The sequence below is a fragment of the Ailuropoda melanoleuca genome, chromosome 2 (genome assembly GCF_002007445.2).
Source record: "Ailuropoda melanoleuca isolate Jingjing chromosome 2, ASM200744v2, whole genome shotgun sequence".
NCBI lineage: Eukaryota > Metazoa > Chordata > Mammalia > Carnivora > Ursidae > Ailuropoda > Ailuropoda melanoleuca.
The window spans coordinates 54,379,480-54,391,358 of NC_048219.1; the positions used below are offsets into that span (position 1 = coordinate 54,379,480).

General features: G+C 38.2%; 1 pseudogene; it reads left to right on the top strand.

Annotated features, from left to right (window-relative positions):
* Positions 1 to 9,076: 9,076 nt before the first annotated feature.
* On the top strand, positions 9,077 to 10,192 carry LOC100476141 (annotated as a pseudogene).
* Positions 10,193 to 11,879: the final 1,687 nt, after the last annotated feature.

Consider the following 11,879-nt stretch of genomic DNA (forward strand, 5'->3'; position numbering starts at 1 on the left):
TCTTCTTATATGCTGTTTCCTCCACCTGGAAGCTCCTCCCCTCAACTCTTCACTTCCAGGCTTCTTCTCATCCTCCAGGTGCCATCGTAAATGCCAATTCCCCAGAGGGCTTGTTCTTGACAAGCCTGTCTAAATTAGTTTCTCACCCACACCCTTCTAGTCTCTATCATTTTATCCCATTCTTTTCCTTCATAGAACTCATCACAATGTGCATGTGTGTTTGTGTGCTCTCTCGTTTAAGGCCTGACAAGCAGCTAACATGCACTCAACCTTGCAGTGGAAGTTTTTGTTTGTTTTGTGACAAAAAGAAAAAAAAATGTAGTTTAGTGTACATTCATTAATTTATTCCTTCTCATCAGTTAACTGTAAGACATTACGTCAGTAATACTAGTGATAATTTTAATAACAACAATAGAAACACCAATAATAATAGCAAACATTTATATAGGTCTTAACATGTGCTGAGCACTACTATAAACACTCTTAGAGTATTATTTCCTTTAGTGTATATATGAAGTAGGTATTAGTCTCTCACTATGGCTGGCAAGGAAACCAAGGCACATGAATCTTAAGTGACTTGCTGAAGGCCATCATGACCTTAAGTGGAAGAGCCTGTTTTTAATCTGACACTTGGGCTCTAGAACCTGGGGGTCTTAAGTACTACCCCAAATGCAAGTTATTGTAGGACTAAAAACTGAGGGAGGTAATGAAAAATTGATTTTGCTTTCATGGAGCTTATAGTTTCTTCTGTTCTTTTTAAGACCAGCAATAAGAATACTTGCTTCCAATTTTAAATACAGCGGAGACTATGTCTATATTACGTCATACATTCAATACTATTTTTGTGTCTGTTGGTAATTTCTTATTGATCGCATAGTTAATATAATTTTACATTTATGATACCCAAGACTGCTTCTTATTTTCAAATTACATTAAAATAATAAAGAACATATACCACAATAAGCATTTCTAGAAAATTTAATATTTTCATTATCAATTTAATCCTATAAGAGGATGATATATGTTTCATTTAAGGTTTTAATTATCAGGAGAAAAAAAATCCTTATATTTCATTATTCCAAAGACATATGAAGCAGTTTTTACCACATGAGAACCTAAGTCTCCTCTAAGAATCAGTAAGGAAGAGATTGTTTCCTGGGTCTACATAATGCATGGCTAAATTATTATTCATAAAATTGTTCAGGAAAACCTCATATGTGACAGTATGGACATGTAGACTGTAGAATAACAAATAAGACTCTATTTTATAGACTAACGGGACTAGTCCATTCTGCAAATTTACCTAGGATATTAGAAAGGTTTGAGTCTTTTGGACCTAAATAAAGAAAGACAATGCATTAAAACACCTGTAAGCTACCCTTCAGACATTTAAATATGGCATCCCTGTCATCTGTTAGAGTGGATATAACTATAATTCCCCATCTGCAGTAAACATTTAAATATGTTGGTTTTCTGCTCCCAGAGGTTTTCCAAGCTGCTCTGCCAAATCTGTTAATGTAGAAAAATGAAGTCAAGAAGAAAAACTTAAAAGACATGAGAGCAAGTCTGAGATGGAGGAGAGAAGACAGGAGTAAGAATGGGAGTAATTAAAGATCCATTTATCATTATCCACAAAACTGGAGTCTTCCCATACAAAGAAATAGAATGGAAATGCTCCTTAAATTGGGAAAAATATGCTAGTCATTATGCATAGATCCCAAGAGAAGAGATTTTATGTATTGACACGGCTTCTTCACAATACCACCCCTTTCTTCCAGTGATTAATATTAGAAAGATGTATTTTTAAAGCTCAGAGAGGTTCTTGGGAATATAGAGACATTTAAAGACAAGTTGTGATTGGTGAAGAGAACATTGGTTAAATATTAATTAATATTAGTTTCTTTGAAAGGCTTGGTTGTGGCTGTACAATTAACTGCACAATTAACATGACCAGTTTATCTTTTTTTTTTTTTAAGATTTTATTTATTTATTCGACAGAGATAGAGACAGCCAGCGAGAGAGGGAACACAAGCAGGGGGGAGTGGGAGAGGAAGAAGCAGGCTCATAGCAGAGGAGCCTGATGGGGCTCGATCCCACAACGCCGGGATTACGCCCTGAGCCGAAGGCAGACGCTTAACCGCTGTGCCACCCAGGCGCCCCATGACCAGTTTATCTTATATGAGGCCAAACATTAACTTCCTATATGATTCCCCATGTCTGATCCCACCTACCCACTGCTACTGAGGAAATTAAATTCCGATTCCTCACAGTGCAAAGAGCTCATGAGTAAGACTCAGAAGTCGTAGCTTTCAATCCCATCGCTGCTCCTTTTGACTGTTTGATTTGGGCTGGGCACTTAATTTCATGAAGCACCCGTTTTCTTACTTGGAAAATGGCCTACTTCCTTCACAGAAGAGTCTCTGAAATATGTGAAAGTGCAGACATTTGGTAGGCCCGCAAAACATGTTATCATTTCTTTCTTCCTTTTTTCCTTCCAAATCTTGGAAACAATTCTGGTCTTAGAGTATAAACATTAAGGAGAGTGCCATATTTTTATAGTACTTTCCATCCAATCATTGTGAGTGTTGTTTTACTTACAATTTCCCATTTAATTATTAAAATAACCACTAAAGTAGTTATTACTTTTTCTAAGTTACGTGTTATAAGAATAAGACTCAAACAGACCATTTATTTATCTAACAGTATTTGCTGAGTGTTTACTGTGTTCTAGGCATTAAGCTAAGGACCACAGACACAAAAATGATTGTGGGAGGGTTCTGCCCTCCACGAAGTTCCAGTTTGGAAGAGAGAAATGCAACACATAACATTAACACACTCTGTTAGTTGCCAAGGCAGTGGAGGCAAAGCCTTCTGGCTCTGACTATAGCAGCCTGACTCTTAGGTTCAGGAATGGGAAGTCAACCTCACTCTCACCCACTTTTGTAGTATAACTGGGATCCTGTATCTTTTCCCCTGGAACTCACCCCACACTTAGAGATTTATCTTCTCAGAGTAATGTATCTCCCCAAACCACAGTGCCACACTTTCCCTAGAGCCCATCACCTGGGTTTGTCTCTTTCCTTGGACGGATCCACTCAATGCAAATAGACATCAAGAACTTTCTATGTGCCAGACCTTATGCTATATGCTGAGGATAAAATTTTTACATAAGAATAAAAGAGAATAAAACCATACCTTTAATTGCTGCTCTTGAGAAGTTTAGAATATAATAAGGGAAGACTGTCATTGAACAAAAAAGAGTAAAATACTATAAATGCTAGGATAGAGGTCTGTAAAAGACAGCAGTGAAATGAGAGTAAAGTATGGTCTACATTATTTACTTGGTAACAGGGTGGGTTAAGACAAAAGATGAAGGGTTCATTTCAATATGTTGTCAATGAGCAGATTGTGGCAGAGGGAAGGGCCATCCACAGAAGGATATATTTAGACCTTGAGCTTAGGGGAAACATTTTGCTTAAAGATGTATCTCTTCAGAGTCAAATACATACAAATATCATATGAAGCCATGAAAGCTGGATTGCCCCAGAGAGAAAGTCTAGAATGAAAAGAGAGAAGATCCAAAATATGGCAGAACTTGGGAGAACAGCAGAATTAAGGAACAGGAAGGGGTAAACAAGGACATAGATGCCAGTCCTTACAAAAGACATCCTCATTTATAATTGAGAGATAAGACTTCATCATTCCTTAGATCCTTGCAAGCAGCTATATAACGCAACCACATGCCAGAAAAGACTTGAATAGAATCCATTCACAATACTGTCAAGAAAATGTACTGAATTGGCATTCCAATCAGGACATTTTTATAAGATTTTTAATTGAAGCAAGAATGAAATAAGAGTAGGGGCGCCTGGGTGGCACAGCGGTTAAGCGTCTGCCTTCGGCTCAGGGCATGATCCCGGCATTATGGGATCGAGCCCCACATCAGGCTCCTCCACTATAAGCCTGCTTCTTCCTCTCCCACTCCCCCTGCTTGTGTTCCCTCTCTCGCTGGCTGTCTCTATCTCTGTCGAATAAATAAATAAAATCTTTAAAAAAAAAAGAATCTTTAAAAAAAAAGAATGAAATAAGAGTAAAAAACAGATGAATGAAAAAGAAACGTCCTTCAAGAGATGAATAAAGAAAATGTGGTGTATATACACTGGAGTATTATTCAGCCCTGAGAAAGAAAGAAATCCAGGCATTTGTGACAACATGGATGAATCTTAAGGGCATTATGTAAGTGAAATAAGCCAGAGAAAGACAAATACTGTATGCTGTCACTCTATGGTGGTGGAATCTAAAAACAAAACCAAAAACATAAAAAACAAGCAAACAAAATGCTGATTTCATAGAAATAGAGAATACAGTGGTGGTTGCCAGGGGCTAGGGAGAGGGACAAATGGGGAGCTGTAAGCTTCAGTTATAAGAATAAATTCTGAAGACCTAATGTAGAGCACGGTGACTAGAGTTAATAGCATGATATTGTACACTTGAAAAGTGGCTGAGAATGTATCTTAAGCGCTGTCAACACACACAAAAGAGAGAGTGAGAGAGGGGGAACGATGTGAGGAGGAGATTATGTTGATTCACTTGATCTTGGTAATCATTCTACCATGTATATGCATATCAAATCATCACATTGTACACATAAAATATATACAATTATATTAGTCAGTTATTTCTCAACAAAGTTAAAAAAAAGGGAAAAATGGAATAAACCCATGAACTCCAGACCTCAACTCATGTCTTAATGTTCCACAACAGCCTTAGTTTGTGTGTTAAATAGTGGTGTTTTATGTCAAGGTCATACCTTCAAAAGTTTTAGAAATATTACTAGATTCACCTAGCTACATAATTCAATAGCTGTTATCATTTTATCACCTTCCTCATATAATTAACCTTTTTTTCTTTCAAACCATCAACATTTACTAATACAACAGTGATTGCTGATCTAATTCTATTATCAATTTATTTTGAATAATATGCTAATCTTTAAAAAATGCATTGTATTTCTTATCTTTTAGTAATTAAAAAATCATCTAATAGCTATATATTTGCTATATATACATATATATTTAATTTGGAAACCTGTTGCTAAGGGAAAAAATGTTCTTGTTTCAACCTTTTTATCAAGACCTTGCCTTTGGGAGAGAATTATGGGAAAGAGTTTATTAGGGGTTTTGAAGATTGCTTAATGTAGCGGTTCCTAAAATGTGATACTCAGATAATAAGCACCAAGGGATAGTATTAGGAGAGAGTTGGGGTGAAACACAATTTGTGGTCAAAATAAGTTTGGATGGGGCGCCTGGGTGGCGCAGTCGTTAAGCGTCTGCCTTTGGCTCAGGGCGTGATCCCGGCGTTATGGGATCGAGCCCCACATCCTTCTTCCTCTCCCACTCCCCGCTTCTTCCTCTCCCACTCCCCCTGCTTGTGTTCCCTCTCTCACTGGCTGTCTCTATCTCTGTCAAATAAATAAAATAAATCTTTAAAAAAAATAAATTTGGAAAATTCTTCGTTAAATAATGTTAAAAAGAGTTCTTTACTGTAGGACTTCTCAGAGTCTTTGAATAAGATTTGTTTTAATGGCAAATAGGAAAATTGAGGAAAAATTGCTTTACACACACTGATCAGAAGATCAAACGAGACAAATGACAGAACATGGCAGAGGTCACCATGGATGTGACAAGGAGTGCCATGGTTAGGGACTGACTGCATTACTCAAGTCAGGAAAAATGAAAAGCAGGAATAGAATGAAAATCCTTGCTCAGGTGTACACCCAGAGAGAAACAAAAAAGGAGGCGAAGGTAAATTTCTCGGCATCACAAACAGAGCCTACCTCTGACTTGCTGGAAAGTTGCTACTTGCTGCACCACAGTTTCCCTTGGAGTCTGCCTCCTTTTGGAAGTAGAAGGAGATGGTCTCTTGTCTGCCACTGTATCTCTAGTGTCTAGAACAAGTGTCTATCCCAGAGTCTGCCACTGTATCTCTAGTGTCTAGAACAGGGTCTATCCCAGAGTCTGCCACTGTATCTCTAGTGTCTAGAACAGGGTCTATCACAGAGAAAGCGCTCAAAAATCATTATTCCAATTGAACAAATAGTAAATCAATGGTGGTAGAACCATAAGAATAGTGAAAATGCCATTATTTGGAGACTTTCCAATGGTTGGCCCACATGCAGAAACCAAGAGTTCCAGGTGTTTCCTAATCCTGTCTCTATTCTGAGAGATTACGCTTAAGGGGTTCCCCACAGGAAACGTTTGCAAAGCCTTGGCAACTTGCCAGTGCACATGAAGGCACAATCAAGGGTGGCTATTAATAGGAAAACAATACCATTTGAAGGGAGGCTGACTGTCCTTTGTGCAGTTTCTTCTTATTTATTGGTGAATGTTTATTATAAACCTAACCTTAGAACTTGGATTTTTACATTAGCAATATCTCACATTTGTAAAATAGTTTTCAAGTCTCTTCAAAATTGACTCTTTTAATCCTGAAAAATAAGTGACAAGTAGCCCATCGTAGGAAGAGAAAAATTAAAGTGGATCTGATGAATAATTTGCCCAAGGTCATGACATTATTTTATGGAAGATCTAAGATTAGAACCTAACTAATTCTTCCATCTTTTATTCCTTACAACACACAGAAGAGTAAACACTAATTCCATCTGGTTTGAGAAATCCCCTGACTTGTAATGGAATGGAAACTTTCTTTTAAAAATAACCTCTATAGAAAAAATTTAAAAAAGAAGTCTACATGACTAATTCTCCTAAAATAATAAAACATTTATAAGACCACATAAAAGTCATCTAAAAAGCTGGGTGAAGAGAAGATCAAAGATGCTTATGTAAGGACAAGACAGAAGCCAAGCTTCAAAATTCAAAGCTTTTGTGAGCTCTAATCATTTCACTTGCATTCATAAAATCTTAAACATTTTCTCTCTACTTTTTGATGTATAATATTCAATCAATTGTAATGGAATATAAGTGGATAGTACTTGTAATGGCCCCTGAGCATGAAAGTGAAAACCATAGCATGTGCACAGCACTGCCGCCTAGAGGAAAGTGGGCCTTTTCCTGCCAGTCCAGATGCTTTTAAATAAGAAAAGAGAAAGGGCCCTGGGATTGGTGCCATTGTTATTCCTCTCCTTCTAGGTTATTTAAAATAGAAAAATTTTGGATTTTCCTCTTTTCCGTTCTAAAGTCATAGGCAATGACTAGATTTACTGCTAGGAAGTCCATGTATATTTCCTTTTCAATGGATTTATAAATTCCATTATGTTAATATCAAAAATATGTAACAGATATAAAAGAGATGGAGGATCCTGCTGTGACTTCCTAGGGAGGGGCATTTTCCAGTTTATTGAGATTTGAATTATTGGTGGGGCTAAGGCTTCATGACTGACGTTCTTCTTATGCTATTACCAGTGCAGAGAGTTGGCATTAAAACTCATGTGATTAAAAAATTCATAAGTCCTTTAAAATTGTACATTTTGACAGATAAAAAGAATACAAAAATATTCACAAACTACGTAGCTAGTGAGTTGTGAGCTTTTAACAGGAAAAGAAAATCAAAGGCAGCATCTTTTCAAAGGATTGGTTGTATCTAACAACTTTCTCTCAATTTTTCTGGTGTATATTTATGAGATTAAATGTATCAAAGAGCAACTGAAGTGTGGTGGTCTTCAAACAGTTAAACAACAAGCTCCTGTTGAGAAAACACTTTGTTGTAGCAAAATAGCTTTTAATCCTAAATTTTATAAATGGGTGGGGATGTGGGAGGAACTTTTAATGGCAAAATGGGAAAAGACAGAAGAAAGAAAATTTGAGTAATAGCAGAGGGGGTACAAAGTAGCACTCAGACTAGAAGATACTCATTTTCTACCCTTAAATGCAAGGAAAACCATAAAAATTTCTGCTATTGAAGCCCCAGAAAATTTTCACAGAATATTGGGTTTTTATAGAGAACAAAGATAGCCACATCTCCTAAATTTCCTTCCTTGAGACATTTATGTAACAGTAATTAGGAATAGACATCAAAATAGTTTCTAAGTTGTGAACAGTTTAGGCAGAACCCATCTGCATTTATGTGACTGAACACTGAACCATTACTGAGAACATCCTGTAGGGAGTGTATCTCACTTGTCACAAAGAATTGATTGGTTCATCATGTCCCATCATGGGATTAAGAACTAGAACATTTAAATAAGAGAACATGCAGAGAAAGACAGTGGATGAAAAGGACAAGAATAGAAATATGATACAGCCAGTCACCAGAATAATGAGGGATGGTAATTAACATTAAAAGTAATAGTAGTTGTTGGGCATATCATTTATAATTTCGTGTGTGTGTGTGTGTGTGTGTGTGGTATTCCATAGTGGGTATTCAGTTCATCTTGAGTAATCCCTTGGTGTGTCTTATAAAAGCTCCTACTTGACAAGAGTTCTATCAACATTTATTAAAGAAAGATACTATTTACTAAACAAAGGGTAGATCTAGCCAACATGTGTTATTTTTATCCTGGTACCCTGAGTGAAAAATCACATAAGCATATCACTTAAAGAATGATGTCTAAACAGAGTCTATTATTACTTGAGTGACTTCAGTCCAAAGTACTTTGGGAACTATAAAATGTCACAGATTCCTTCATCGTAAAGGCAGTGTGCTGCAGGGGAGTTAATTCTTAGCTCTACGGGAGAAGTCTTGACTCCCAGTTCTGCCACTCATTGACCAGCTATGTCTCTATGGGAAGGTCACATGTAATCTGATACTTCTCTTATGTGTAAGAAGATAATTATTCTATCTTCAAGGACCACACATACCAAAATAATGCATATGACTATTATTATTTTTTATTAACAACATAAATAATAATAATTCCTATTTCATAGCACTTGAAAAGTGCCTTCAACCACTTGATCCCATTCAAGTAGGCTGCTGAATTGGAAAGGGGCTCCTTCAGCCTGGGTCTTGGATAAACCTGAAAGCTGAACACAAACATGGTATCACCATCAGTATCTTCCTGTGGAAATTTGAGACCAGCAAGTATTATGTGACTATCATTGAAGTCCCAGGACACAGACACTTTATCAAAAACATGATTACCGGCACATCTCAGACTGGCTGTGCTGTCCTGATTGCTGCTGCTGGTGTTAGTGAATTTGAAGCAGTTATCTCTAAGAACGGGCAGACCCGTGAGCAAGCCCTTCTGGCTTCCACAGTGGGTGTAAAACAACTAATTGTTGGTGTTAACAAAATGGATTCCACTGAGCCATCCTACAGCCGAAAGAGATACAAGGAAATCATTAAGGAAGTCAGCACCTACATTAAGAAAATTGGCTGCAACCCGACACAGTAGCATTTTTGTGCCAATTTCTGGCTGGAATGGTGACAACGTGCTGGAGCCAAGTGCTAACATGCCTTGGTTCAAGGGATGGAAAGACACCCCTAAAGATGGGAATGCCAGTGGAACAACACTACTTGAAGTTCTGCATTGCATTCTGCTACTAACTTGTCCAACTGGCAAGCCCCTGTGTCTGCCTCTCCAGGATGTCTACAAAATTGGTGGTATTGGTACTGTCCCTGTGGGCCGAGTAGAGACTGGTGTTCTTCAACCTGGCATGGTGGTCACCTTTGCTCCAGTCAGCGTTACAACTGAAGTAAAGTCTGTTGAAATGCACCATAAAGCTTTGAGTGAGGCTTTTCCTGGGGACAATGAGGGCTTCAATTTCAAGAATGTATCTGTCAAAGATGTTCATGGTGGCAGTGTGGCTGATGACTGCAAAAATGACCCACCCATGGAAGCAGCTGGCTTCATGCCTCAGGTGATTAACCTGAACCGTCTAGGCCAAATCAGTGCTGGATATGCACCTGTGCTGGATGGTCACACACAGCACATTGCTTGCAAGTTTGCTGAGCTGAAGGCGTAGATTGTCATTCTGGAAAAAAGCTAGAAGACAGTCTCAAGTTCTTGAAATCTGGTGATACTGCCATCATTGATATGGTTCCTGGCAAATCTGTGTGTGTTGAGAGCTCTCTGACTATCCTCCTCTGGGCTGTTTTGCTGTTTGTGACATGAGACAATTGGTTGCTGTGGGTACCATCAAAGCAGTGGACAGAAAAGCAGCTGGAGCTTGCAAGGTCACCAAGTCTGCCCAGAAAGCTCAGAAGGCTAAATGAATATTGTGCCCAATACCTGCCCCCCCACCAGTCTTATTCAGTGATGGAAAAATGGTCTCAGAACTGTTTGTGTCAATTGGCCATTTACGTTTAGTAGTGAAAGACTGGTTAATGATAACAATGCATTGTAAAACTTTCAGAAGGGAAGGAGAATGTTCTGTGGACCATTTGTGTGTGTGTGTGTGTGTGTGTGTGTATGGCAGTTTTAAGTTACTAGTTTTTAAAATCAGTACTTTTTAAGGGAAACAACTTGAGCAAAAATCTGTCACAGAATTTCAAGACCCATTAAAACAAATGTCTACTGAGGAAAAAAATTCTTCTTTAGTTGAATGACTTTCAAGTCACTCTATAGACTTTTCTGTTTTCTAGAAACTAATTCTTTCCAAAACACTCAAGAGTTTTCAGTTCCTAGTCTCCTCATCATTATGATTTTCCTAACTCTATAAATATTCTGTCAAGATGCCTTTTTTTCTTGTCTAGTACAGTACTTAAAGTATTAAATTTGACTTTATATTTGCTTTTCTATCTCTCCTATTAGGTTATGCACTTCTCTATGTATGTAGGGAGGGAGAGAGAAGTATTCACAATCAATCATTTTTGTTTGTTTCCCTGAGGAAACATACATAGATCTCTGTAGATAAAAACCCTTAATCTATAGCATGTTAAACTAGTAAATTCAATATTAACTGAATTTAACAATGTTAAGCAGCATCAACAATGTTGATATCTAATAATGGAAACTCAGTTTCTGGAATAAAAGAGCTACAGTTCAACTTGATTGACCATTTATCTGGTCAAATGCCATGGCGGAACAGAGGATATGCAGAGTACAGAGACATTGCCCTCCAAAACTGATGGTAGAGTCTAAAGAGATTTCACAAGATGACCTTTCACAAGGTCATCAATTATTTAACCTGGAATTGGAAAGACAAGTGTGCTTCCATATAAAGCAGAAGTAGTAAGAAATTAATCCTACAAAATACACTGGGACCATACTATAAATGTCTAGTGGAGGGGATACAATTTAATGGCAATAAAAATAAAGTGTGACCAGTTAAAAACAGAGCCAGCTTCACAGGCACACAGCCAGAACAGTCACACTGGGCTGTATGCTCAGAAGGGCCAACCTCTTGAAGTTTAAACTCTGAAGTGGCTGTCTTGAAGTGTTGAATACTTTTCTTTTTGAATTTGTGTTTTATAAATAAAATCCAATGGAACAATGGAGATTGTGTCAGTGCATGCAGGCTGGCTTCTCACTGCTTGGCCCCTTCATTAGGTGGGTTCTTAGCTTCCAGCATTCTTCCCTTTGCCACCCCAACAGCGGTGACACTGGGGGAACAGGTCTCAGTGGCCCATGAAAGCATGTGTTCTGCCATCACATCCAGGGGTTGCCCCTGTGGTGAGCACAAAGAAAGTCAGAGACAGATGCACACCTCAAGGCATCTTTGGGGAGGGGACATATGTGTACATGTAAGCAGCATGCATCCGTGCCTGGGTTGGCAGACCCATAGCAAGTTTAGCAGGTGACTTGACGGGTACTTCACATCCGCCCTGCACCAAGTACATCCCCGGATGGAGATCTCATTGTTTGTGGGGTACTTGTCCGACATGTGTAGAGAGAGATGACAGCCCACGAGAAGGGGAGATCGATTTCCCTGCTGCCGGTAGGACCCTCCGTTTTCATTTTGCCATGGGACATGTAAATG